Source organism: Oncorhynchus masou, chromosome 18 (assembly GCF_036934945.1).
Source record: "Oncorhynchus masou masou isolate Uvic2021 chromosome 18, UVic_Omas_1.1, whole genome shotgun sequence".
NCBI classification, from domain to species: Eukaryota; Metazoa; Chordata; class Actinopteri; order Salmoniformes; family Salmonidae; genus Oncorhynchus; species Oncorhynchus masou.
In genome coordinates, this window is record NC_088229.1 from 8144582 (window position 1) to 8171609 (window position 27028).

Genomic DNA, 27028 nt, shown 5'->3' on the forward strand with positions numbered 1-27028 from the left:
CTGCTGTCTCAGCCTGGCCCACCTCCACCTCCAGGTATGGCCTGCTGCCTCCCCTGCTCCACCCCCAGGTATGGCCTGCTGTCACCCCTGTCCCACCTCCACCCCCAGGTATGGCCTGCTGTCTCCCCTGTCCCACCTCCATCCCCAGGTAGGGCCCGTTGCTGCCTCCCCTGTCCCACCTCCAGGTAAGGCCTGCTGCCTCCCCTGTCCCACCTCCAGGTAAGACCTGCTGCCTCCCCTGTCCCACCTCCAGGTAAGGCCTGCTGCCTCCCCTGTCCCACCTCCAGGTAAGGCCTGCTGCCTCCCCTGTCCCACCTCCAGGTAAGGCCTGCTGCCTCCCCTGTCCCACCTCCAGGTAAGACCTGCTGCCTCCCCTGTCCCACCTCCAGGTAAGGCCTGCTGCCTCCCCTGTCCCACCTCCAGGTAAGTCCTGCTGCCTCCCCTGTCCCACCTCCAGGTAAGACCTGCTGCCTCCCCTGTCCCACCTCCAGGTAAGGCCTGCTGCCTCCCCTGTCCCACCTCCAGGTATGGCCTGCTGCCTCCCCTGTCCCACCTCCAGGTAGGGCCCGTTGCTGCCTCCCCTGTCCCACCTCCAGGTAAGGCCTGCTGCCTCCCCTGTCCCACCTCCAGGTAAGACCTGCTGCCTCCCCTGTCCCACCTCCAGGTAAGGCCTGCTGCCTCCCCTGTCCCACCTCCAGGTAAGTCCTGCTGCCTCCCCTGTCCCACCTCCATCCCCAGGTAGGGCCCGTTGCTGTCTCCCCTGTCCCACCTCCACCCCCAGGTATGGCCTGCTGCCTCCCCTGTCCCACCTCCATCCCCAGGTAGGGCCCGCTGCAGCCTCCCCTGCTCCACCCCCAGGTATGGCCTGCTGCCTCCCCTGTTCCACCTCCAGGTATGGCCTGCTGCCTCCCCTGTCCCACCTCCACCCCCAGGTATGGCCTGCTGTCTCCCCTGTCCCACCTCCACCCCCAGGTATGGCCTGCTGCCTCCCCTGTCCCACCTCCACCCCCAGGTATGGCCTGCTGTCTCAGCCTGGCCCACCTCCATCCCCAGGTAGGCCCCGTTGCTGCCTCCCCTGCTCCACCCTCAGGTAAGGCCTGCTGCCTCCCCTGTCCCACCCCCAGGTAAGGCCTGCTGCCTCCCCTGTCCCACCTCCAGGTATGGCCTGCTGTCTCCCCTGCTCCACCTCCAGGTATGGCCTGCTGCCTCCCCTGCTCCACCTCCAGGTATGGCCTGCTGCCTCCCCTGCTCCACCTCCAGGTATGGCCTGCTGTCTCCCCTGCTCCACCTCCAGGTATGGCCTGCTGCCTCCCCTGCTCCACCTCCAGGTATGGCCTGCTGCCTCCCGTGCTCCACCTCCAGGTATGGCCTGCTGCATCCCTTGTCCCTCTGTTCCTCCACCTCCAGGTATGGCCTGCTGTCTCCCCTGCTCCACCTCCAGGTAAGGCCTGCTGTCTCAGCCTGTCCCACCTCCAGGTAAGGCCTGCTGCCTCCCCTGTCCCACCTCCAGGTAAGACCTGCTGTCTCAGCCTGGCCCACACGCTGCAGTCCTGTTTCGCTTTCCTCTCTGGGGTGGGGGTGAACTTGCTCCGGAGGACTCTGAGGAAGAGGTCATGATGCAAGGAGAAGCCCTCGAACAGATGGTCAACGGTCCATTCCTCTGGTAGCTCCTGCTTCAGATACCTGGGGTGCAGTCATTGGTGTGGTCAGTCTTTTGAGGCAAAACATTCACAAAGTTGCAGATAGAAATGTAAGAAATAAAGCTAACATGACTCTTTTCTTCTACCTAACAGACAATCAAACATGTCATACACATTACATTTCTTTCTGACTATTTAGTAACATTTCACCCTTGCCTCATCTGATCTAAAACATGGTGTCCCAGCTCAGCCTCCTCTCTGGAGCTTTAGACTCAGTCAGATGTTTCCTGACTATATGATACTGAACCATCCTGTCTGCTCCTCCCTTCACTGAAAACAGGGAAGGTGACAGTAGGCCTAGAGTGTGTGGAGTGATGACTTAATATCATATTTATCATCTTAGATGCAGTGTGGACCGATCGCTGACGGGGTGAAAGTGGCTAGTGTACCATGTAAGCTGCTACCATTTTGATGGGGTGAAAGTGGCTAGTGTACCATGTAAGCTACCATTGTGATGGGGTCAAAGTGGCTAGTGTACCATGTAAGCTGCTACCATTGTGATGGGGTCAAAGTGGCTAGTGCACCATGTAAGCTACCATTGTGAAGGGGTGAAAGTGGCTAGTGCACCATGTAAGCTGCTACCATTGTGATGGGGTCAGTGGCTAGTGTACCATGTAAGCTGCTACCATTGTGATGGGGTAAAAGTGGCTAGTGTACCATGTAAGCTGCTACCATTGTGATGGGGTAAAAGTGGCTAGTGTACCATGTAAGCTGCTACCATTGTGATGGGGTAAAAGTGGCTAGTGTACCATGTAAGCTGCTACCATTGTGATGGGGTAAAAGTGGCTAGTGTACCATGTAAGCTACCATTGTGACAGTGCTTTTAACCAACACATCAACATGTCATTCTGCTACAGTAACAGGTATCCTACATTAGGATAGGCACCCTTCAATAGCCTGGTGGTCCCAGATCTGTTTTTTGTCACCAACTGTCTCACGGTGGTTGTCAGAATGACCGCTTAAACAGGCGTGGGACCAGGCTATGCCTATGGTTCAGTTTTTAGGATAGCTGTTTCTCAACTGAGCCCCAGTCTGGACCTTGTCACCTACATCACCCATATCTTCTTCAAACCTCTCCTCCCGCCCACTGTCTTTGTGGGCCGAGGCCCTGTGTGTCTGCCTCGGTTTCATCCAGGCATCGCTGATTGCATGTAGACACTGTGGTTCAGTGACAGTGTGCCAAGCTTTGAGGCTATCAGGAAGACCTGAAGGCTCACCACTGGTTACCAGAAACTACTTGAACAAAACTCTAAATCTGGCAGATTTATTTCCCCCTGGTCAGATCTAGCTAAAAAGATAACCCCAATGCAATGGAAAGTAACCGTAGCTAGTATACAGAGCCGAACGCCTTAGATATCTAGATGCATAGTCCTTTCCGCTAACTTACATCCAGTTAACATATCACAACGTATTCAACAACCAGGTGTCTAGCTAACGTGGATAGACAGAATTAACCGTTTTATTCAACCACATAAGATTCTCCTGCGAGACCAGATATCATTTGCTTAAAGATATCTGGCTATGCTTGCTTATCTCGTGGAAACATTGTGGCACTTCCGCAAACATTCTACAGCCTACATCTGCACACACTGCCACCTACTGGAGCGGGATGTAAAAATACATTTTTAAAAAGTCTCTACTTGGTCGAAAATACCAGACCACAAACCATTATTTCCTAGATGCATTGATATTGATGCATTAAAAAAAACGAATTTATGCAGTGGTAACGCTTGTTAGAGATTACATACTAAAATAAATACCGGGCGATAGATCGGCCATTTTCGTCTATCTTCGTCTAAAAGATCACATGCGTCTCTTCGGCATCGCTGCTGGTTTTTCCATTTGCGCCATTTTGTTCGCTCACTTTGGTGATTGGGCTTTAGAACCCTGTACTGGAGCCAATCAGAAGGATACCGGACAGCGGAGACACGGTAAGAGAAGTCCGATTGAAGGCACGGATTGGTTTGTCATTGACCAACCAAATTACTAAACGCTACAAAATACAGGAATCGAATGTTTAAATTACGAACTCTTAATGATTTCAGTGTGATGTTAATAGAAACTAATTGCTTGCTAGTCAACTGGCGCGACCGAGATAAGAGTTGCACGATAAATGCAACGTTGCGTTTGAATGAAGCCAATAATTAATGTTGTCGTTTTTTGTAAGCAAGCCAGTGTTATACCCAAACATGCATGCATTTCCAACATGCTTCCGCTCTGTATGTGAGACTTTCTACAGACTACCGTAGTTGTTTTACTTGCTAGCTAGTAAACTATCCAGGTAGCTAACTAAGATCATATTTTCGGCCTTTTCTCAAGCTAACTAACGTTAGTGGTGTACAGTACCTAGCGAAACGTTGTGCTAGCAAAAGTATCAAACAGACAGAGACTGAAGGTTTGGTAGGCTACAGTAATTGTTAGCTAGCTAGAACAAAGACAAGACAAAACTCGGCGCAACAATATGCCCTTCGACAAATGTAGCAATCTTTTGTATTGATTTGCTGCATGGTGTTTGTTGTATGCAGGCCATTCTGCATCCTATGGTCGGCAGATGGCGATGCTGAGTCGTTTCATTTTGCTGTCTAAACGCATTGTATGCAGCCGGCAATACATTCGTATCTAAAACATTTCCCATTCAGGCTGGATAAGCTTCGATTTACTAATGTAAACTTTTAATGGGTTAAAATATGCATACTTTCCTTATGAAACACACTGTTCAACCACCTGTGGCTAAATGCTAATCCTGAATGTTTAGCCAGTCTGGTTGCTGCAGTATTTCTTTTTCTCTCTCACCCCTAACCAAATGCTGCTAAATGATTTAATTACTCTGTACATCAACATGTAAACTGAGTAGTGCCCCACTACAGACAATTGTAGTGTTTAATGCAAGATGGACAGTCTCTCCTCAGAGATTGCATTGGTTTTGGGAAATTGCAAAAAAATATGACCTTTTCATTCAAGACAGTTTCAGTTGTTTAGTTAGTAAACTATCAAGTTAGCTAAGTAAGATCATATTTTGGGCCTTTTCTCAAGCTAACTGTCGTTAGCGGTGTACAGTACCCAGGGAAACGCTTTGCTAGCAACAGTATCAAACAGAGACTGAAGGTTTCAGTTCATAATAAAACATGTTTAGTTACTTTTTCCTCAACTTCTTTCTCTCATTTATTTCTCCAAGGGTTTAGGAGACGGGGGTTAAAGTTAAAAGAGACGGGATTCACACTAACCGCATGGAGTTCTTGGATTATTTCCAGCGACATCAAACTGTTTTTAGAGACTGACGACAGATGGGGTCTGGTAGTGCTCCAGTTCTCCCTGTCAGAATAAGCAACCGGAGGACTTGGAAAGCATATCGACTCCTGTAGAAATGCCACTATGGTTATTGTGAGTAACCTAGTTTAGGTTCCTCTAACTCTAGTGAGTTTATACAAACTGTCATCTCCTACCATTCTAAAAAGATTGGAGACTGTCAGAAAATGTGGTTGTAACTTTCATTATTTGATTGGTATTCCATTGGTTACCTCGAGGGAGTGGCCCACACTCATTTGAATGTGGTGCTTTTTAAATGTTAGAGGAATCACAAGTTTAAAAAAAAAAATGTTCTTGTTGAATGACCTCTTTCCCGAGCGCAAAGTTGATTGCATGTTTCTCACTGAAACATGGCTGTGCCGCTCTTATTGAAGCCTCCCCCTGGACTACAGCTTTTCATACTCGATCGGGAAGCGGGTACTAATGCCCTCAACTGTAAGGACATTTCATTTGGCAACTTTGGGTATTTTGAGCATCATGCTATACTGTTTAAATGTCAGCTACCAGTTCTGGCTATAACCCTGTATAGGACAACAAAGCACTGCCCCACTTTCTTTACTGGTTTCTCTGAACTATTGTCTGTTGTCCTTGAGAACTATGATAAAATCATTGTATTGGGTGTTTTTAATATTCATGTTGACAGACTGACTCCAAGGCCATTGAATTTCTGAATCTTTTTTTGCTCTATTTTTATTTATTTTTTACCTTTATTTAACCAGTGTGTATAAATATGAAGATCAATACTTTTTATAAAAGGAAAATTATTTATTTTTTACCTTTATTTAACCAGGCAAGTCAGTTAAGAACAAATTCTTATTTTCAATGACGGCCTGGGAACAGTGGGTTAACTGCCTGTTCAGGGGCTGGACTTTATCCAAAATATCCTAAATGTTACTGGGCCCAGCCATAACCACAGTCATACTCTGGACCTGGTTATTACCAAGAGGCTTTCTACTGGGCCCAGCCATAACTACAGCCATACTCTGGACCTGGTTATTACCAAGGGTCTTTCTACTGGGTCCAGCCATAACTACAGCCATAGACCATAGGGTCTTTCTACTGGTCCAGCCTAACCACAGTTACTCTGGACCAAGGGTCTTTCTACTGGGTCCAGCCATAACTACAGCCATACTCTGGACCTGGTTATTACCAAGGGGCTTTCTACTGGGCCCAGCCATAACCACAGTCATACTCTGGACCTGGTTATTACCAAGGGTCTTTCTACTGGGTCCAGCCATAACTACAGCCATACTCTGGACCTGGTTATTACCAAGGGGCTTTCTACTGGGCCCAGCCATAACCACAGTCATACTCTGGACCTGGTTATAACCGCCCAGCCATAACTCATACTCTGGTCCTGGTTATTACCAAGGGTCTTTCTATTGACATTTCCTCTATTGTTGATGTTGCTTTATCTGATCAACACTGTATTTTTTACTACCTTTTTCACATACCTGAACGCATTATTAAGAAGCACTATCTGACCTCTGAAGTTGCTACAGATTTTATTATTGTGTCTGAACAATACACCCTCACCTATTCTGCCTTCCTCTTGTGAGAATTTAGTTGATAACTTTTAATAACAAATGAAGGGAAACCACCGATGCCAGATCTCCAGTAAGGTTGAAAATGGCCGCATCCAAACAGAGAGCCTCTTGGATGAAGTGAGGAAACAAATTGTAGAGCGGAAGTGGAAAAAGTCAAAGTAGCAGGAAGTGGATGAAGTAGCAGGTCCATTATGATATTCTGAGAGAGCAACTTGGCAGATATAACAAGGCAATTAGAAATGCCAGACAGGGTTACCCTGGTGTGATGTTTTGATGACCATATAAATGCAAAACTACAAATCCCAGCCAGCTCTTGCACGTCATCTCTAGCGGACACCTTTGCAAACAGGTATTTTGTCAATTTTAATACTTGCACAAGACAGTTCCCAGAATTGTCCATTCTTTTTTTTTTGGCCAATTTATTCATTACTACATGTAGCTAACATTTATATAGTTAATCCAGAGATTTTGTTTAACCTTTGCCTCCGTTCGGCAGTCTCGTCCAGATTATCATGGCATTTTTAGTTCTTTTTGACAGCCACTTTAGCATCTAATATTTGGGGGGTAACGAGAGGCAAATATATTGCTAAAAGTCACGTTGTGCTAGACAGATTTACACAGGTATCAAAACGTCACGTCAGGGTAAGCCTACATGAAACAGCCCTTATTTTAAGTGTTTCTAAAATCTCCTATGGGGACAAATGATTGCAACCATTTCCCTGTTTGACCACTAGGTTTTTATGGGTATTATGACTCCATACTGTGGTAGTCTATACACAACATCCGAGACTAACCCAAGATGGACCAAAGCCTGTAGTTTCCAATGGGAGCAAATGAAACATAGCAGACAGAACAAGCAAGGAGGTAGGGCAGATCAAATCACGAGCTAGCAAGATCTTTTTGGCATTTTCTGTGCACATTTCCATCAGAGAACGCCTACTCTGTGAAGTGCATGTGTGCAATAACTCAATTCACCCTTGCACTCCTTTTAAACAATCCTTTTTTTTTTTTTTTTTTTTTTTTTACTTTGGTAAAGTCTACAAAATGTAGTCCACTAAAATATTTAATTGAGGAGAACATTAGCTAAATGTCGACCACAGTCCATCTCGCTCCATCTTCTCCCACTGCCGGCCACTGGGCTTCCTCTTCTCATCCCCATATTTGGTAGTGAGTGTAAACGGCAACCGGATGCACATTTTTATATTTTCCGGTGAAATATCTGGCTCATTGTTCTATCTATTGTGAGCATGCTGGTGGAAAATTGTGTTTCATTGCCACTAACGTTAGCGCAATTACATGCTACCTGTTCCTATAGACTTCCAGTCATTGAGCCAACAACTATCGATTTAAAAGCGCGTCTTGGCAGAAACATATATGACTCAATTTTAAAAAATTGCAGCAGATGGCAACAATGAGGCCTCCGCTGCTAAATTAATATTGGGAAAACACTGTCATAGGACATTATTGCTTTTGTGACCCAAACCTTGGTATTGACATCCCAACCTTCTTCACATTTTATTGACAAAACCTCTGTACTTAACAGGAAGTGACTATACCAGGAAGTGACAATAACAGGAAGTGACAAGCTGACCATGGAGTACACCACCGCCACCACCTCGACTGGGGAACAGATAGTCGTGCAGACATCCAATGGACAGATACAACAACAGGTGGGTAACTATCTACTATGAGCTGCTGCTGGTTTGAATTAATTCATGTTCAAACCTCTAAATCAGTTGGTCCTTAAAATCATATCTAGATTTTTTTTTTTCAAATTTATGGGTGATTTAACAATATATATCTTGACCTCTAAATCAAATTTGTTGTACAATTTAAAAGGTCAAATACACTGCATTTCAAACAGTCCGCAATAGTCAAATGAATTCGGAGCTGATGAAATTTATACCTAGGCTAAATATAAGCCTTCCACAACCATAACACCCACTAATAATGTAATAGATTAACCTGATTTTTTTTTTGGCAATAATGACTGATCTGGCTTTCAAGTCGGTCTCTGAAAAAACACCCTTTTTGTTCCAAATTTAACCAGAACCATGCATAATGCAAATTCACTAATAATGACCAACTTTGTGTAGCAGGCATTATAGAAAATTAACACAGGTCTCATAAACAATCTCTCAAGCATAAGCTCATGTGCTAGTGAGTAGCCAGCTAATCTTTATTCCGACTTGGTTGCTAACAAGGTAGAACAGTTGAATTGTTATGAACGCACTCTTCTGCCCGTATCCCAACTGTTTGCAAGCTGCAAGCAATTTTGAAGAGTTAAGACATAAAAAAATTGAGTTTGAAATGTTAACTTCTCCCCTGTTTCCAGTAAAATAATTATGTTGGACCAAACCTCAAAGCCTGATGTCAGGGGGAGGAGCTTGGTGTGTGTGTGCGTGTATAAATAGGAAGATGCACAATCACAGCACAGAAGGAGACTAGACCAAAAAAAAGACATGAGAACAATTGGACACAAACACTCATAAAAAATAAAATAAACAAAGCTAGATTGGTGAGATACAGGCATTTAGACTGAGAGACAGCGTAGAACACTATGTGCAGTTCGTTTTTACCTCAGCCCTAGTTCAAACACCGGCTCCATCGCCTCAACGAACTAAAAAATATGTCCCTTTCTCTTTGGAAGAGCGGGGATAGCGTGTCGTCTGAAACCAAGCACAGCGCCTTGTCGGACTTTTGACGATAGATAGTTTGGCAGCCTCTGGTGAGGGTGAAGCACGCCTCTGTTTCATGCAGTGCACCAGAGCAGTTCTTCCACTGTCAGGAGAAATGAATATTTTAATTGCATGCAAATAAAAAAATTTTGCTTCGCTACAACAACCACAACGGAAGCACAATCATGGCCTCGGATTCGCAAGGCGGACGCGTTAGAACAGACCCAGTATCTGCTTCTGTGGTGGCAGAAATGCTAAAAGCCTCATGGGTAGTGTAGTTTTTAAAACCAGCAACTGACGGCGAATACACAACATCTCAACAGAGAGGTTAAAACATTAATAATCGATGGGCACTATGTAAAATCTACTCCAGGAAGTGAGGTTGCAGGGTAGCTCTACTCCAGGAAGTGACGTTGCAGGGTAGCTCTGTGCTGCCCGCTCTCATTGAGTTACTCAAGTTGAAGGCTGACCAGGGTACTGCAGGCTGCCATTAGCAACTAAATTATCCTTCAAACTTCTTCTGTGTGCGATATATTACAATTACATTTTTTAACAAAGTAATTGGTTCAAGTACACTATATATACGAAGGTATGTGGACACGCCTTCAAATTATTGGATTTGGCTATTTCAGCAACATCCATTCCTGACAGGTGTATAAAATCGAGCACACAGACATGCAATCTCCATAGACACACATTGGCAGTAGAATGGCCTTACTGAAGAGCTCAGTAACTTTCACTGAAGAGCTCAGTAACTTTCAACGTTCCAACAAGTCAGTTCATCGGGTTTCTGCCCTGCTAGAGCGGCCCCGGTCAACTGTACGTGCTGTTAGTGTGAATTGGAAATGTCTAGGAGCAACAACGGCTCAGCTGCAAAGTGGTAGGCCACACAAGCTCACAGAATGGGATCGCCTGAGTGCTGAAGCGCATAACGCGTAAAAATAATTTGTCCTCGGTTGCAACACTCACTACCGAGTTTCAAACTGCTTCTAGAAGCAATGTCAGCACAAGAACGGTTTGTCGGGAGTTTCATGAAGTGGGTTTCCGTGGCCGAGCAGCCGCACACAAGTCTAAGATACCCAGGCGCAGTGCTAAGCGTCAGCTGGAGTGGTGTAAAGCTCGCCGCCTTTGAACTCTGGAGCAGTGGAAACACATTCTCTGGAATGATGAATTACGCTTCACCATCTGGTTGTCCGATGGAAGAATCTGGGTTTGGCGAATGCCAGGAGAAATTTACCTGTCCGAATGCATAGTGCCAACTGTAAAGTTTGGTGGAGGAGGAATAATGGTCTGTTGCTGTTTTTCATAGTTCGTGGTAGGCCCCTTAGTTCCAGTAAAGGGAAATTTAAATGCTACAATATACAATGACATTCTAGACAATTCTGTGCTTCCAACTTTGTGGCAAAAGTTTGTGGTAGTCCATTTCCTGTTTCAGCATGACAATGCCCCTGTGCACAAAGCAAAGTCCATACAGAAATGGTTTGTCGAGATCGGTGTGGAACAACTTGACTGGCCTGCACAGAGCCCTGACCTCGACTCCATCGAACACCTTTAGGATGATTTGGAACACCAAATTGCAAGCCGGGCCGAATCGCGCAACAATCGCACAACACCTCACTCATGCTCTTGTGGCTGAATGGAAGTCCCTGCAGCAATGTTCCAACATCTGGTGTAAAGCCTTCCCAGAAGAGTGGAGGCTGTTATTTCAGCAAAGGGGCGGCAGGGTAGCCTAGTGGTTAGAGAGTTGGACTAGTAACCGAAAGCTTGCAAGGTCAAATCACCGAGCTGACAAGATACAAATCTGTCGTTCTGCCCCTGAACAGGCAGTTAACCCACTGTTCCTAGGCCGTCATTGAAAATAAGAATTTGTTCTTAACTGACTTGCCTAGTAAAATGAAGGTTAAAAATGCCCATGATTTTGGAATGAGATGTTCGAAGAGCAGGTGTCCACATACTTTTGGTCATGTAGTGTACACATCTCCAGTGTAATAGAAGCAATTATTGGTACTGTGATTGATTTGTCTTCCAGAACTTTAATAAAAAAACGCATTCTAAGATTGACCACCATTTCCTGGTTGCTGAAATTCTAGTAGTTTGCCTAATTTCAGGTTATGTGACACAACAAGCATGTATAGTGTAGAGATTCATTGTACCATCTAAACTGCTGGGAAATATATTTTCAATAACCAAAAATATTGTATTTTTAGCTGTTTGTACCTGGTCTACAAAACCCGAAAGTAAAAGATGCAAAAAACATAACTTTTAAGAATGGGAAGCATAGAAATAGCACACACAGAACTGATCTACCACCTCATGACTTGCTTTCAATGAGAATGTAGGAACTATGTCACATTTCTATGTGAATGTGGTCGGGTCACCCAAAAATGTTATGCTAGATGTTATGCTAGATGCTAGATGTAATGCTAGATGTAATGCTAGAGATGCTAGATGTAATGCTAGATGTAATGCTAGAATGCTAGATGCTAGATGTTATGCTAGATGCTAAATGTTATGCTAGATGTTATGCTAGATGCTAGTTTTCTAAGGCCCTTTTTCATCTGTTTGACCAGAAATCAAAGCCTTTGCTTCGTCCTCATTTTTAGGATGGAAAGTGGTAAAAAAAAAAAAATGAAGATATGCCTTAATAAAATACAAATATAGATATTAGCTTTCATTTGACACCCAATTTGGTGAATTTCACTTGTTATTGCTCATGGGACATTTTAAATGGAAATGCAATTATACTGCTTATATTATCAAACAATTGTTACACCTCTCTGGGATGAGGCGTTTCTTGTTACACCTCTCTGGGATGAGGCGTCTCTTGTTACACCTCTCTGGGATGAGGCGTCTCTTGTTACACCTCTCTGGGATGTTACACCTCTCTGGGCGAGGTGTCTCTTGTTACACCTCTCTGGGGATGTTACACCTCTCTGGGACGAGGCGTTTCTTGTTACACCTCTCTGGGATGAGGCGTCTCTTGTTACACCTCTCTGGGATGAGGCGTCTCTTGTTACACCTCTCTGGGATGAGGCGTCTCTTGTTACACCTCTCTTGGGACGAGGCGACTCTTGTTATGCAGAATCACTGATATCAACATCGCCTTGCTTCCCCAAATATATGTACTCGGTGATGTGATCAAGATGAGCGATTCTGCTCCTCGCCTTTGCTCCAAGTGATCCAACGGTGTGCTTTGTATGCTGCCTTGTCTGCAGACTCAGGGCACAGCGACGGCAGTGCAGCTGCAGACCGAGGGGGCCGTAATGACGGCCTCTGGCCAGCAGGTGCAGACACTCCAGGTAGTGGTGTGACCGCCGGCCTGACTGTCACTCAGTGTCACAGTGTACTTGCATGACCCTCGTCCACCCACCCATCTCTGTGCCCTGAGCACCGCTAGCATGCTAATTAGGCTATCGCTGTTCTGAACTGCGTTGTAACTCCTTTTTTAATGGAGGTATCAACATTTTGGAAACAATAATTTGAGGTGTCAACATCTTGTTGTTCATCGTAATTTGACTCTGTTTTCCGCGTAGTGTCAACTCAAAGAACTGGCTCCATTCTGTGTGTGTGTGTGTGTGTGTGTATTTATCATTTTATTTCCTGTAAGCAGCGATGCTTTGTCAGAAATGTCCATTTATACGCCTGAATGGCATGCATGTCATTCTATGGAACTATCGCTATGCCATGAAACGGTTACTTTATATGAAGCTATACATTGGATGATTTTTATTGACAAATTAAAAAACAAATAAAGCAATGAACTTAACCCCCCCACCCCCCCACCCCACCCCACACAGGTCCAGGGTCAGCCCCTGATGGTGCAGGTGAGCGGAGGGCAGTTGATCACGTCGTCAGGGCAACCCATCATGGTGCAGGCTATGGGTGGGGGACAGGGACAGACCATCATGCAAGTGCCTGTGTCTGGAGGACAGGGACTACAACAGGTGAGGAATGGGATGAAGAAGAAGAAGAAGAAAAAAACATAGAAATATATTTACTAGAACCCATTCAATGAGGATGCAGTCAAATTGTAGTGGTCTTAGTGGCTTTTCCCATTCTAGTAATCCTATTTCTTTGAGCCAGATTCAGGAGTTGGAAATTATATTATGAACACAAAGCTATCATCTGATCATGTTTCACTGTCAGATCCAGCTGCAGGGTGGACAGCAGATCCAGCTGCAGAACGGTCAGACGATCCATCTAGGGGGACAGCAGATCCAGCTGCAGGGTGGACAGATGTTACAGCTCGGGGGACAGCAGGGTCAACCCCAACAGATCATCATCCAACAGCCACAACAAGCCATCACAGCCGGACAGAACCAGGTATATACACACACACACACACACGCACACACACACACACGCACACAGGCACACACACACACACACACACACACACACACACACACAGGCACACACACACACACACACACACACACACACACACACACACACACACACACACACACGCTCCCACACACACACACAGGCACACACACACACAGGCGCATGTACACACAGGCGCATGTACACACGCTCCCACACACACATAGGCACATGCACACACTCTCTCTCACACACACACACACACATTTACATTTAAGTCATTTGGCAGACGCTCTTATCCAGAGCGACTTACAAATTGGTGAATTCACCTTATGACATCCAGTGGAACAGTCACTTTACAATAGTGCATCTAAATCATTTAAGGGGGGGTGAGAAGGATTACTTTATCCTATCCTAGGTATTCCTTAAAGAGGTGGGGTTTCAGGTGTCTCCGGAAGGTGGTGATTGACTCCGCTGTCCTGGCGTCGTGAGGGAGTTTGTTCCACCATTGGGGGGCCAGAGCAGCGAACAGTTTTGACTGGGCTGAGCGGGAACTGTACTTCCTCAGTGGTAGGGAGGCGAGCAGGCCAGAGGTGGATAAACGCAGTGCCCTTGTTTGGGTGTAGGGCCTGATCAGAGCCTGGAGGTACTGCGGTGCCGTTCCCCTCACAGCTCCGTAGGCAAGCACCATGGTCTTGTAGCGGATGCGAGCTTCAACTGGAAGCCAGTGGAGAGAGCGGAGGAGCGGGGTGACGTGAGAGAACTTGGGAAGGTTGAACACCAGACGGGCTGCGGCGTTCTGGATGAGTTGTAGGGGTTTAATGGCACAGGCAGGGAGCCCAGCCAACAGCGAGTTGCAGTAATCCAGACGGGAGATGACAAGTGCCTGGATTAGGACCTGCGCCGCTCTCCTGTGTGAGGCAGGGTTGTACTCTGCGGATGTTGTAGAGCATGAACCTACAGGAACGGGCCACCGCCTTGATGTTGTTGAGAACGACAGGGTGTTGTCCAGGATCACGCCAAGGTTCTTAGCGCTCTGGGAGGAGGACACAATGGAGTTGTCAACCGTGATGGCGAGATCATGGACGGGCAGTCCTTCCCCGGGAGGAAGAGCAGCTCCGTCTTGCCGAGGTTCAGCTTGAGGTGGTGATCCGTCATCCACACTGATATGTCTGCCAGACATGCAGAGATGCGATACGCCACCTGGTCATCAGAAGGGGGAAAGGAGAAGATTAATTGTGTGTTGTCTGCATAGCAATGATAGGAGAGACCATGTGAGGTTATGACAGAGCCAAGTGACTTGGTGTATAGCGAGAATAGAAGAGGGCCTAGAACAGAGCCCTGGGGGACACATTTACATTTTACATTTAAGTCATTTAGCAGACGCTCTTATCCAGAGCGACTTACAAATTGGATTGTGTGTTCCTGTATGTAGTGTCAGGAGGGCCCCGTACTGTGTGTTCCTGTATGTAGGGTCAGGAGGGCCCCGTACTGTGTGTTCCTGTATGTAGGGCCAGGAGGGCCCCGTACTGTGTGTTCCTGTATGTAGGGTCAGGAGGGCCCCGTACTGTGTGTTCCTGTATGTAGGGCCAGGAGGGCCCCGTACTGTGTGTTCCTGTATGTAGGGCCAGGAGGGCCCCGTACTGTGTGTTCCTGTATGTAGGGTCAGGAGGGCCCCGTACTGTTTGTTCCTGTATGTAGGGCCAGGAGGGCCCCGTACTGTGTGTTCCTGTATGTAGGGTCAGGAGGTCCCCGTACTGTGTGTTCCTGTATGTAGGGTCAGGAGGGGCCCGTACTGTGTGTTCCTGTATGTAGGGTCAGGAGGGGCCCGTACTGTGTGTTCCTGTATGTAGGGTCAGGAGGGCCCCGTACTGTGTGTTCCTGTATGTAGGGCCAGGAGGGGCCCGTACTGTGTGTTCCTGTATGTAGGGTCAGGAGGGCCCCGTACTGTGTGTTCCTGTATGTAGGGCCAGGAGGGCCCGGTACTGTGTGTTCCTGTATGTAGGGCCAGGAGGGCCCCGTACTGTGTGTTCCTGTATGTAGGGTCAGGAGGTCCCCGTACTGTGTGTTCCTGTATGTAGGGTCAGGAGGGGCCCGTACTGTGTGTTCCTGTATGTAGGGTCAGGAGTGGCTCTTTCTGTAATTCCTTTCCAATTGAGGCGTTATTTATAGGGATTCTTCTGGATTTTTTGGCAACGAAGCCCACTATCTACTTCCCCAGAAGGAAGTTCGAGGTCGTTTTGTGAGCCAATGCTGACTAGCGTTACCCATAGACTTACAGTCATTATGCTAACGCTAGTTGGCAATTGCGCAAGTTAGCAACTCCCTTCAAACTGCACGTGTAACAGTATAACTTTAGACCGCCCCGTCCGCCCCGACCCGGGCGCGAACCAGGGACCCTCTGCACACATCAACAACAGTCACCCACGAAGCATCGTTTACCCATCACTCCACAAAAGCCGCGGCCCTTGCAGAGCAAGGGGGAACTACTACTTCAAGGTCTCAGAGCAAGTGACGTCACCGATTGAAACGTTATGTAGCGCGCACCACCGCTAACTAAGCTAAACGTTTCACATCCGTTACACACGCAGATGTAAAAAGTGTGTGTGTGTGTGTGTGTGTGTGTGTAAGGTCCTGTTCGTGTACATCAAGTTGTCTCACGCTACAGAAACAGGAGACGGGTTCCTACCCCTATGACCCGTTCCAGTTCCCACAAGCCAAGGCTCATGCTGCGTACTTTACCAGTAGTCACATATGACCCAGTGCTGTGTGTTCCTACAGGGCCAGCAGATACAGTTGCAGCAGGGCCAGCAGCTGGCACAGACGGCTGACGGACAGACCATCGTCTACCAGCCGGTCAATGCAGACGGCACCGTCCTGCAACAGGGTTTGTTTACATTACACACACACACACACACACACACACACACACACACACACACACACACACACTTTATTTACTTTACACAATAATTTTGCTGCCCCTGTGATAACATCTGCAAATCTATGTTCGCGACCAATACATTTGCACAGATACGAACGTGTGCAACACACACACACACACACACACACACACACACACACACACACACACACACACACTTTATTTACTTTACACAATAATTTTGCTGCCCCTGTGATAACATCTGCAAATCTATGTTCGCGACCAATACATTTGCACAGATACGAACGTGTGCAACACACACACACACACACACACACACACACACACACACACACACACACACACACACACACACACACACACACACTCACAGTAATATATGTTCTGTACATTCTCAACAGATGTTAGTTAAATGCCGTCACATACTGTACCTTCTGGTGCCGTGAGTGAAATGTCAATCTGATGACTATAGTAACGGTGACGGTGGTGGTGATAAGGAGGCTATTTCTCCCCAGGAATGATCACCATCCCAGCAGGCAGTCTGACGGGGGCCCAGATGGTACAGACAGGGGGCGCCAACACCACCACTACCAACAGCGGACAGCAGGGCACCGTGACCGTCACCCTGCCAGTCTCAGGCAACATGATGAACACTGGTGGAATGGTCATGGTAAGGCCCCGGTGCGGACCAGCAGATACACCCAGACATGCTGTTACCTAGATCACTGAGGGGGTTGGATGTTATGGGGTGTTTTATTGGAAAGAATTGTCTCTTGTCAGGCACATGCCATGTGTGTGTTTGTCCCTCTAACTAGCTTGTCTCTCCCTGCTAGATGATGCCTAGTGGAGGTCATGTGTGTGTTTGTCCCTCTAACTAGTTTGTCCCTCCCTGCTAGATGATGCCTAGTGGAGGTCATGTGTGTGTTTGTCCCTCTAACTAGTTTGTCCCTCCCTGCTAGATGATGCATAGTGGAGGTCATGTGTGTGTTTGTCCCTCTAACTAGTTTGTCCCTCCCTGCTAGATGATGCCTAGTGGAGGTCATGTGTGTGTTTATCCCTCTAACTGGTTTGTCCCTCCCTGCTAGATGATGCCTAGTGGAGGTCATGTGTGTGTTTGTCTCTCCCTGCTAGATGATGCCTAGTGGAGGTCATGTGTGTGTTTGTCCCTCTAACTAGTTTGTCCCTCCCTGCTAGATGATGCCTAGTGGAGGTCATGTGTGTGTTTGTCCCTCTAACTAGTTTGTCCCTCCCTGCTAGATGATGCCTAGTGGAGGTCATGTGTGTGTTTATCCCTCTAACTAGTTTGTCCCTCCCTGCTAGATGATGCCTAGTGGAGGTCATGTGTGTGTTTGTCTCTCCCTGCTAGATGATGCCTAGTGGAGGTCATGTGTGTGTTTGTCCCTCTATGATGCCTAGTGGAGGTCATGTGTGTTTGTCCTCCCTGCTAGATGATGCCTAGTGGAGGTCATGTGTGTGTTTGTCTAGTTTGTCCCTCCCTGCTAGATGATGCCTAGTGGAGGTCATGTGTGTGTTTGTCTAGTTTGTCCCTCCCTGCTAGATGATGCCTAGTGGAGGTCATGTGTGTGTTTGTCCTCCCTGCTAGATGATGCCTAGTGGAGGTCATGTGTGTGTTTGTCCCTCCCTGCTAGATGATGCCTAGTGGAGGTCATGTGTGTGTTTGTCCCTCCCTGCTAGATGATGCCTAGTGGAGGTCATGTGTGTGTTTGTCTCTCCCTGCTAGATGATGCCTAGTGGAGGTCATGTGTGTGTTTGTCCCTCCCTGCTAGATGATGCCTAGTGGAGGTCATGTGTGTGTTTGTCTCTCCCTGCTAGATGATGCCTAGTGGAGGTCATGTGTGTTTGTTTGTCTCCTCCCTGCTAGATGATGCCTAGTGGAGGTCATGTGTGTGTTTGTCTCTCCCTGCTAGATGATGCCTAGTGGAGGTCATGTGTGTGTTTGTCCCTCCCTGCTAGATGATGCCTAGTGGAGGTCATGTGTGTGTTTGTCCCTCTATGACTGGAGGTTTGTCCCTCCCTGCTAGATGATGCCTAGTGGAGGTCATGTGTGTGTTTGTCCCTCCCTGCTAGATGATGCCTAGTGGAGGTCATGTGTGTGTTTGTCCCTCCCTGCTAGATGATGCCTAGTGGAGGTCATGTGTGTGTTTGTCCCTCCCTGCTAGATGATGCCTAGTGGAGGTCATGTGTGTGTTTGTCCCTCCTGCTAGATGATGCCTAGTGGAGGTCATGTGTGTGTTTGTCCCTCCCTGCTAGATGATGCCTAGTGGAGGTCATGTGTGTGTTTGTCCCTCCCTGCTAGATGATGCCTAGTGGAGGTCATGTGTGTGTTTGTCTCTCCCTGCTAGATGATGCCTAGTGGAGGTCATGTGTGTGTTTGTCTCTCCCTGCTAGATGATGCCTAGTGGAGGTCATGTGTGTGTTTGTCCCTCCCTGCTAGATGATGCCTAGTGGAGGTCATGTGTGTGTTTGTCCTCCCTGCTAGATGATGCCTAGTGGAGGTCATGTGTGTGTTTGTCCCTGCTAGATGATGCCTAGTGGAGGTCATGTGTGTGTTTGTCTCTCCCTGCTAGATGATGCCTAGTGGAGGTCATGTGTGTGTTTGTCTCTCCCTGCTAGATGATGCCTAGTGGAGGTCATGTGTGTGTTTGTCCCTCCCTGCTAGATGATGCCTAGTGGAGGTCATGTGTGTGTTTGTCCTCCCTGCTAGATGATGCCTAGTGGAGGTCATGTGTGTGTTTGTCCCTCCCTGCTAGATGATGCCTAGTGGAGGTCATGTGTGTGTTTGTCTCTCCCTGCTAGATGATGCCTAGTGGAGGTCATGTGTGTGTTTGTCCCTCCCTGCTAGATGATGCCTAGTGGAGGTCATGTGTGTGTTTGTCCCTCCCTGCTAGATGATGCCTAGTGGAGGTCATGTGTGTGTTTGTCTCTCCCTGCTAGATGATGCCTAGTGGAGGTCATGTGTGTGTTTGTCCCTCCCTGCTAGATGATGCCTAGTGGAGGTCATGTGTGTGTTTGTCCCTCCCTGCTAGATGATGCCTAGTGGAGGTCATGTGTGTGTTTGTCTCTCCCTGCTAGATGATGCCTAGTGGAGGTCATGTGTGTGTTTGTCCCTCCCTGCTAGATGATGCCTAGTGGAGGTCATGTGTGTGTTTGTCCCTCCCTGCTAGATGATGCCTAGTGGAGGTCATGTGTGTGTTTGTCCCTCCCTGCTAGATGATGCCTAGTGGAGGTCATGTGTGTGTTTGTCCCTCCCTGCTAGATGATGCCTAGTGGAGGTCATGTGTGTGTTTGTCCCTCCCTGCTAGATGATGCCTAGTGGAGGTCATGTGTGTGTTTGTCCCTCCCTGCTAGATGATGCCTAGTGGAGGTCATGTGTGTGTTTGTCCCTCCCTGCTAGATGATGCCTAGTGGAGGTCATGTGTGTGTTTGTCTCTCCCTGCTAGATGATGCCTAGTGGAGGTCATGTGTGTGTTTGTCCCTCCCTGCTAGATGATGCCTAGTGGAGGTCATGTGTGTGTTTGTCCTCCCTGCTAGATGATGCCTAGTGGAGGTCATGTGTGTGTTTGTCCCTCCCTGCTAGATGATGCCTAGTGGAGGTCATGTGTGTGTTTGTCTCTCCCTGCTAGATGATGCCTAGTGGAGGTCATGTGTGTGTTTGTCTAGATGATGCCTAGTGGAGGTCATGTGTGTGTTTGTCCCTCCCTGCTAGATGATGCCTAGTGGAGGTCATGTGTGTGTTTGTCCCTCCCTGCTAGATGATGCCTAGTGTGGAGGTCATGTGTGTGTTTGTCCCTCCCTGCTAGATGATGCCTAGTGGAGGTCATGTGTGTGTTTGTCCCTCCCTGCTAGATGATGCCTAGTGGAGGTCATGTGTGTGTTTGTCCCTCCCTGCTAGATGATGCCTAGTGGAGGTCATGTGTGTGTTTGTCCCTCCCTGCTAGATGATGCCTAGTGGAGGTCATGTGTGTGTTTGTCCCTCCCTGCTAGATGATGCCTAGTGGAGGTCATGTGTGTGTTTGTCCCTCCCTGCTAGATGATGCCTAGTGGAGGTCATGTGTGTGTTTGTCCCTCCCTGCTAGATGATGCCTAGTGGAGGTCATGTGTGTGTTTGTCCTCCCTGCTAGATGATGCCTAGTGGAGGTCATGTGTGTGTTTGTCCCTCCCTGCTAGATGATGCCTAGTGGAGGTCATGTGTGTGTTTGTCCCTCCCTGCTAGATGATGCCTAGTGGAGGTCATGTGTGTGTTTGTCCCTCATGTGTGTGTTTGTCCCCTGCTAGATGATGCCTAGTGGAGGTCATGTGTGTGTTTGTCCCTCCCTGCTAGATGATGCCTAGTGGAGGTCATGTGTGTGTTTGTCCCTCCCTGCTAGATGATGCCTAGTGGAGGTCATGTGTGTGTTTGTCTCTCCCTGCTAGATGATGCCTAGTGGAGGTCATGTGTGTGTTTGTCCCTCCCTGCTAGATGATGCCTAGTGGAGGTCATGTGTGTGTTTGTCCCTCCCTGCTAGATGATGCCTAGTGGAGGTCATGTGTGTGTTTGTCCCTCCCTGCTAGATGATGCCTAGTGGAGGTCATGTGTGTGTTTGTCCCTCCCTGCTAGATGATGCCTAGTGGAGGTCATGTGTGTGTTTGTCCCTCCCTGCTAGATGATGCCTAGTGGAGGTCATGTGTGTGTTTGTCCCTCCCTGCTAGATGATGCCTAGTGGAGGTCATGTGTGTGTTTGTCCCTCCCTGCTAGATGATGCCTGGGTCAGTGTGTGTGTTTGTCTCTCCCTGTAGATGATGCCAAGGTGGAGGTCATGTGTGTGTTTGTCTCTCCCTGCTAGATGATGCCTAGTGGAGGTCATGTGTGTGTTTGTCTCTCCCTGCTAGATGATGCCTAGTGGAGGTCATGTGTGTGTTTGTCTCTCCTGCTAGGATGATGCCTAGTGGAGGTCATGTGTGTGTTTGTCCCTCCCTGCTAGATGATGCCTAGTGGAGGTCATGTGTGTGTTTGTCCCTCCCTGCTAGATGATGCCTAGTGGAGGTCATGTGTGTGTTTGTCCCTCCCTGCTAGATGATGCCTAGTGGAGGTCATGTGTGTGTTTGTCCCTGGCCCTGCTAGATGATGCCTAGTGGAGGTCATGTGTGTGTTTGTCCCTCCCTGCTAGATGATGCCTAGTGGAGGTCATGTGTGTGTTTGTCTCTCCCTGCTAGATGATGCCTAGTGGAGGTCATGTGTGTGTTTGTCCCTCCCTGCTAGATGATGCCTAGTGGAGGTCATGTGTGTGTTTGTCCCTCCCTGCTAGATGATGCCTAGTGGAGGTCATGTGTGTGTTTGTCCCTCCCTGCTAGATGATGCCTAGTGGAGGCCATGTGTGTGTTTGTCCCTCCCTGCTAGATGATGCCTAGTGGAGGTCATGTGTGGAGGTCATGTGTTGTGTTTGTCCCAATCCCTGCTAGATGATGCCTAGTGGAGGCCATGTGAGTGTTTGTCCCTCCCTGCTAGATGATGCCTAGTGGAGGTCATGACAGTTTGTCCCTCCCTGCTAGATGATGCCTAGTGGAGGTGCGGGCAAGTATCCCTCTACCCGGGGCTGAGATGTTAGAGGAGGAACCTCTGTGGCGTCAACGCTAAACAGTACCAGTGCATCCTGAAGAGAAGACAGGCCTGCGCCAAGCTGGAGGCAGAGGGCAAGATCCCCAAGGAGAGGAGGGTGAGTAGCCTGGGTTAGTGTGTGGACGACAGGCCCTGGCCAAGCTGGAGGCAGAGGGCAAGATCCCCAAGGAGAGGAGGGTGAGTAGCCCGGGTTAGTGTCAGCTTAGTGTCAGTGACGACAGGCCCTGGCCAAGCTGGAGGCAGAGGGCAAGATCTCCCTGACCAAGGATCCCCAAGGAGAGGAGGGTGAGTAGCCTGGGTTAGTGTGTGACGACAGGCCTGCGCCAAGCTAGAGGCAGAGGGCAAGATCCCCAAGGAGAGGAGGGTGAGTAGCCTGGGTTAGTGTGTGACGACAGGCCCGAGCCAAGCTAGAGGCAGAGGGCAAGATCCCCAAGGAGAGGAGGGTGAGTAGCCTGGGTTAGTGTTAGTGTGTGACGACAGGCCCTGGCCAAGCTGGAGGCAGAGGGCAAGATCCCCAAGGAGAGGAGGGTGAGTAGCCCGGGTTAGTGTTAGTGTGTGACGACAGGCCCTGGCCAAGCTGGAGGCAGAGGGCAAGATCCCCAAGGAGAGGAGGGTGAGTAGCCGGGTTAGTGTTAGTGTGTGAACGACAGGCCCGCGCCAAGCTGGAGGCAGAGGGCAAGATCCCCAAGGAGAGGAGGGTGAGTAGCCTGGGTTAGTGTGTGACGACAGGCCTGCGCCAAGCTAGAGGCAGAGGGCAAGATCCCCAAGGAGAGGAGGGTGAGTAGCCCAGGTTAGTGTTAGTGTGTGACGACAGGCCCTGGCCAAGCTAGAGGCAGAGGCAGAGGGCAAGATCCCCAAGGAGAGGAGGGTGAGTAGCCCGGATTAGTGTTAGTGTGTGACGACAGGCCCTGGCCAAGCTAGAGGCAGAGGGCAAGATCCCCAAGGAGAGGAGGGTGAGTAGCCCGGGTTAGTGTTAGTGTGTGACGACAGGCCCGAAATAGACCAAGCTGGAGGCAGAGGACAAGATCCCCAAGGAGAGGAGGGTGAGTAGCCTGGGTTATTTGTGTTGTGTGTGACGACAGGCCCTGGCCAAGCTAGAGGCAGAGGGCAAGATCCCCAAGGAGAGGAGGGTGAGTAGCCCGGGTTAGTGTTAGTGCGTGACGACAGGCCCTGGCCAAGCTAGAGGCAGAGGGCAAGATCCCCAAGGAGAGGAGGGTGAGTAGCCCGGGTTAGTGTTAGTGTGTGACGACAGGCCCTGGCCAAGCTAAACAGTGTTGTTAATGACTAACATTTGTCTGTCTCTGTTTTGCAGAAATACCTGCACGAGTCCCGTCACCGTCACGCCATGCAGCGCAAGAGGGGAGACGGAGGACGCTTCTTCTCTCCCAAGGAGAGGGAGGAGATGGCCCTGGCCCTGGTAAGAGAGCTGGTGAAGGGGAACCACAACCAGACATTCAGGAGGGGATGAGTTGAGGTTCTACTGGCAATCTGCTTCCTCACTATAACCGCCATTATACAATTTAAAGAATCCTTACTAGTGCCAGTCTTTTCAGGTTTTATAAAATACGCATAGATGATAATGATAATAATAATGACAATAATAATAATAGCTTTTGAATGGGAAATGCTGTAATGTACGGAGCATTCGGAAAGTATTCAGACCCCTTGACCCACATTTTGTTACATTACAGCCTTTTTTTCCCCTCTCATCAATCTACATCTAATTTTTGCAAATTAAAAATAAATAATAATAATATAATGAAATATTACATTTACATAAGTATTCAGACCCTTTACTCTGTACTTTGTTGAAGCACATTTGACAGCGATTACAGCCTCGAGTCTTCTTGGGTATGGCGCTACAAGCTTGGCACACCTGTATTTGGGGAGTTTCTCCCATTCTTCTCTGCAGATCCTCTCAAGCTCTGTCAGGTTGGATGGGAACGTTGCTGCACAACTATTTACAGGTCTCTCTGGAGATGTTAGATCGGGTTCATGTCTGGGCTCTGGTCTGGGCCACTCAACGACATTCAGAGACTTGTCTCAAAACCACTCCTGCGTTGTCTTGGCTGTGTGCTTAGGGTCGTTGTCCTGTTGAAAGGTGAACCTTTGCCCCAGTCTGAGGTCCTGAGTGCTCTGGAGCAGGTTTTCATCAATGATCTCTCTGTACTTTTCTCAGTTCATCTTTCCTCAATCCTGATTCGTCTACCAGTTCCTGCCGCTAAAAAACATCCACACAGCATGATGCTGCCACCACCATGCTTCACTTCACCTTAGGGATGATGCCAGGTTTCCTCCAGATGTGAAGCTTGGCACTCAGGCCAAAGAGTTCAATCTTGGCTTCATCAGACCAGAGAATCTTGTTTCTCATAGTCTGAGAGTCTTTAGGTGCCTATTGAAAAACTCCAAGTGGGCTGTCATGTGCTTTCGTCTGGCCACTTTACCATAAAGGCCTGATTGGTGTAGTGCTGCAGAGATGGTTGTCTTTCTGGAAGGTTCTCCCATCTCCACAGAGTGACCATCGGGTTTTTGGTCACCTCCCTGACCAAGGCCCTTCTCCCCCGATTGCTCAGTTTGGCCCGGGTGGCCAGCTTTTGGAAGAGTCTTGGCGTTTCCAAACTTCTTCCAATTAAGTGCGATGGAGGCCACTGTGTTCTTGGGGACCTTCAATGCTGCAGATATTTTTGGTACCCTTCCCCAGATCTGTGCCTCGACACAGTCCAGTCTTGGAGCTCAACGGACAATTCCTACGACCTCATGACTTGGTATTTGTACTGACATACACTGTCAACTGTTTGACCTTATAGGTGTGTGCCTTTCCAAATCATGTCCAATCAATTGAATTTACCACAGGTGGACTTGAGAAACAAGGATGCACCTGAATTCAATTTTGAGTCTCATAGCAAAGTCTGAATACTTATGTAACTAAGGTATTTGTTTTTTATTTTTCAATACATTTACTAAAATCTCTAAAAGCCTGTTTTCGCTTTGTCATTATGGGGTATTTGTGTGTAGATTCATTGCTATTTAATCCATTTTAGAACAAGGCTGTAACGTAACAAAATGTGGGGTGAAAAATCGAGGGGTCTGAATACTTTCCGAAGGCCCTGTACATGATGTTATAGAATGTACATGATACATGTTTAGGGTGACTGGTACCGTCATCCTTCCTCTCTCTCGCCTTCTCTTCCTCAGCAACAGGCAGAGCTGGCCGCCCAGGCAGGAGAAGACGATGTAGCTCAGATGGTCCGAGTTTCTTAGCACCTACTACCCCGACCACCCCTCCGTCAGTCAGTCGAGGCCCCCTGAGCCCCCCCCCCAGCTAGCCAGCACCCAGCTACACCTCTCATCTCCTAAGAATAATAATAATTGGATTGGATTGATAGAGCACTTCTCCAGACACTCAAAGTTCTTTACAATGTAAGGAGGAAACTCATCCAAGAACTCACCCACCACAAATATGTAGCTCCTATCCGGATGATGCCGTGGCGGACATGAACCTGTATTCTCATATCACCTCTTGCCCCTATACTCAAGAATATGATATCCCTATGACTGGTGTCCTCCATGATGGGTCACTATGAATTAACTTTAACCCTTGACCTCCCAACTCCCTGGTCTTCCAGACCTGGCTTTGTGACTGGCTGCAGTGCCTGAGGTGTTCAGTAAGATGTGAAAGTTCAGATTTACTGGGACTGTAGCGTTCTGTCCTGGAAACCAAGACAACGATGAGATGTTTCACCTGCATAATACCACCGGTCAATGACTTCATGTTTGCTGTCGAAGTCATAACTGATGGTAGTTAGTTGCAGAATACATTTTGTTTGGTCGTAAAGCAGCTATTTTTTTGTTGTTGTTGGTGTGTTTCACAAATGCAAAAAAAAAACTGTTTACAAATTCAGCTGTAAAAGAGTCAAAATGATGGAACACTTATTGTTGCCCTGTATGTGTCTTTTGTTGGAACATGCAACACCATAGAAGCCCAGCCTTGGTCCATAAGGATTGTCAAATATTGTCTCCAAAATGGATATTAGTTAGAACATTTTTTTGTAAGCACTTCTCAGCAGGGTCCAATTTCAAAATGTTCTGATAGAGAACTATAGAGGAACATTTTTAATTTCAGTTTACTTCCTGAATTGAAATGGAAGTGACCCCAAGTCTTGCATTTCAGATGTGTTTTCAATATCCAGTCCCCAGTTATTGTCTGTACAGGGAATATGTATTTTATATGACTTTTTTATTTTATTTTTTAGCGAAATAGACACATTTATGTTGACACGACATCTGAGTGACCTGTGTACTTTTTCAGATTTACTTTAGGGCGTCTTTTTTTAAATTTGAAGAGTACGTTTTACTTTCTTCTGAAGCAGTCCTTCAAAACATTTTGTTTTTGTGGTTGACACCATTGTTTCAAAGAGCTCATCTGTTCATTAAATTCTATTACGTTTGACTTGAAGTCACTTTTCTTGTTCTGTATGTTTTCATTGATCATATTTTATCTAGTGTGTGTGTGTGTGTGTTGATTCCCTCCTGGTTTAGGTTCTAGAGTGAGGATGAATTTATCAATGTATCTTAACACTTATCAGTAGATAACAGAGTCAGAGAACTATACTTAACACTTATCAGTAGATAACACAGTCACAGAGAACTATACTTAACACTTATCAGTAGATAACACAGTCACAGAGAACTATACTTAACACTTATCAGTAGATAACACAGTCACAGAGAACTATACTTGTGAACCTTGACCGGCGGCCAACAATGATGCTCCTCTCCTCTGTCTCGCCCGGCAGGTGACAGGAGAGGCACGTAATTGGTGGCCAGTGGTCACACACAGTATCTTAGCACTTTTAACAGTAGCTAAAACAACTGCAGAGAACTACTGTATCCTTGTGACATGTACACGGTCTCATATGTTCCAGGGAGCTCCAACCCTGACAAACCTG

At 47.6% G+C, this 27028-nt stretch overlaps 1 pseudogene; it reads left to right on the top strand.

Moving 5' to 3' along the window:
• The first annotated feature begins 2109 nt into the window (after positions 1-2109).
• On the top strand, positions 2110-26535 carry LOC135503898 (nuclear transcription factor Y subunit alpha-like; annotated as a pseudogene).
• Positions 26536-27028: the final 493 nt, after the last annotated feature.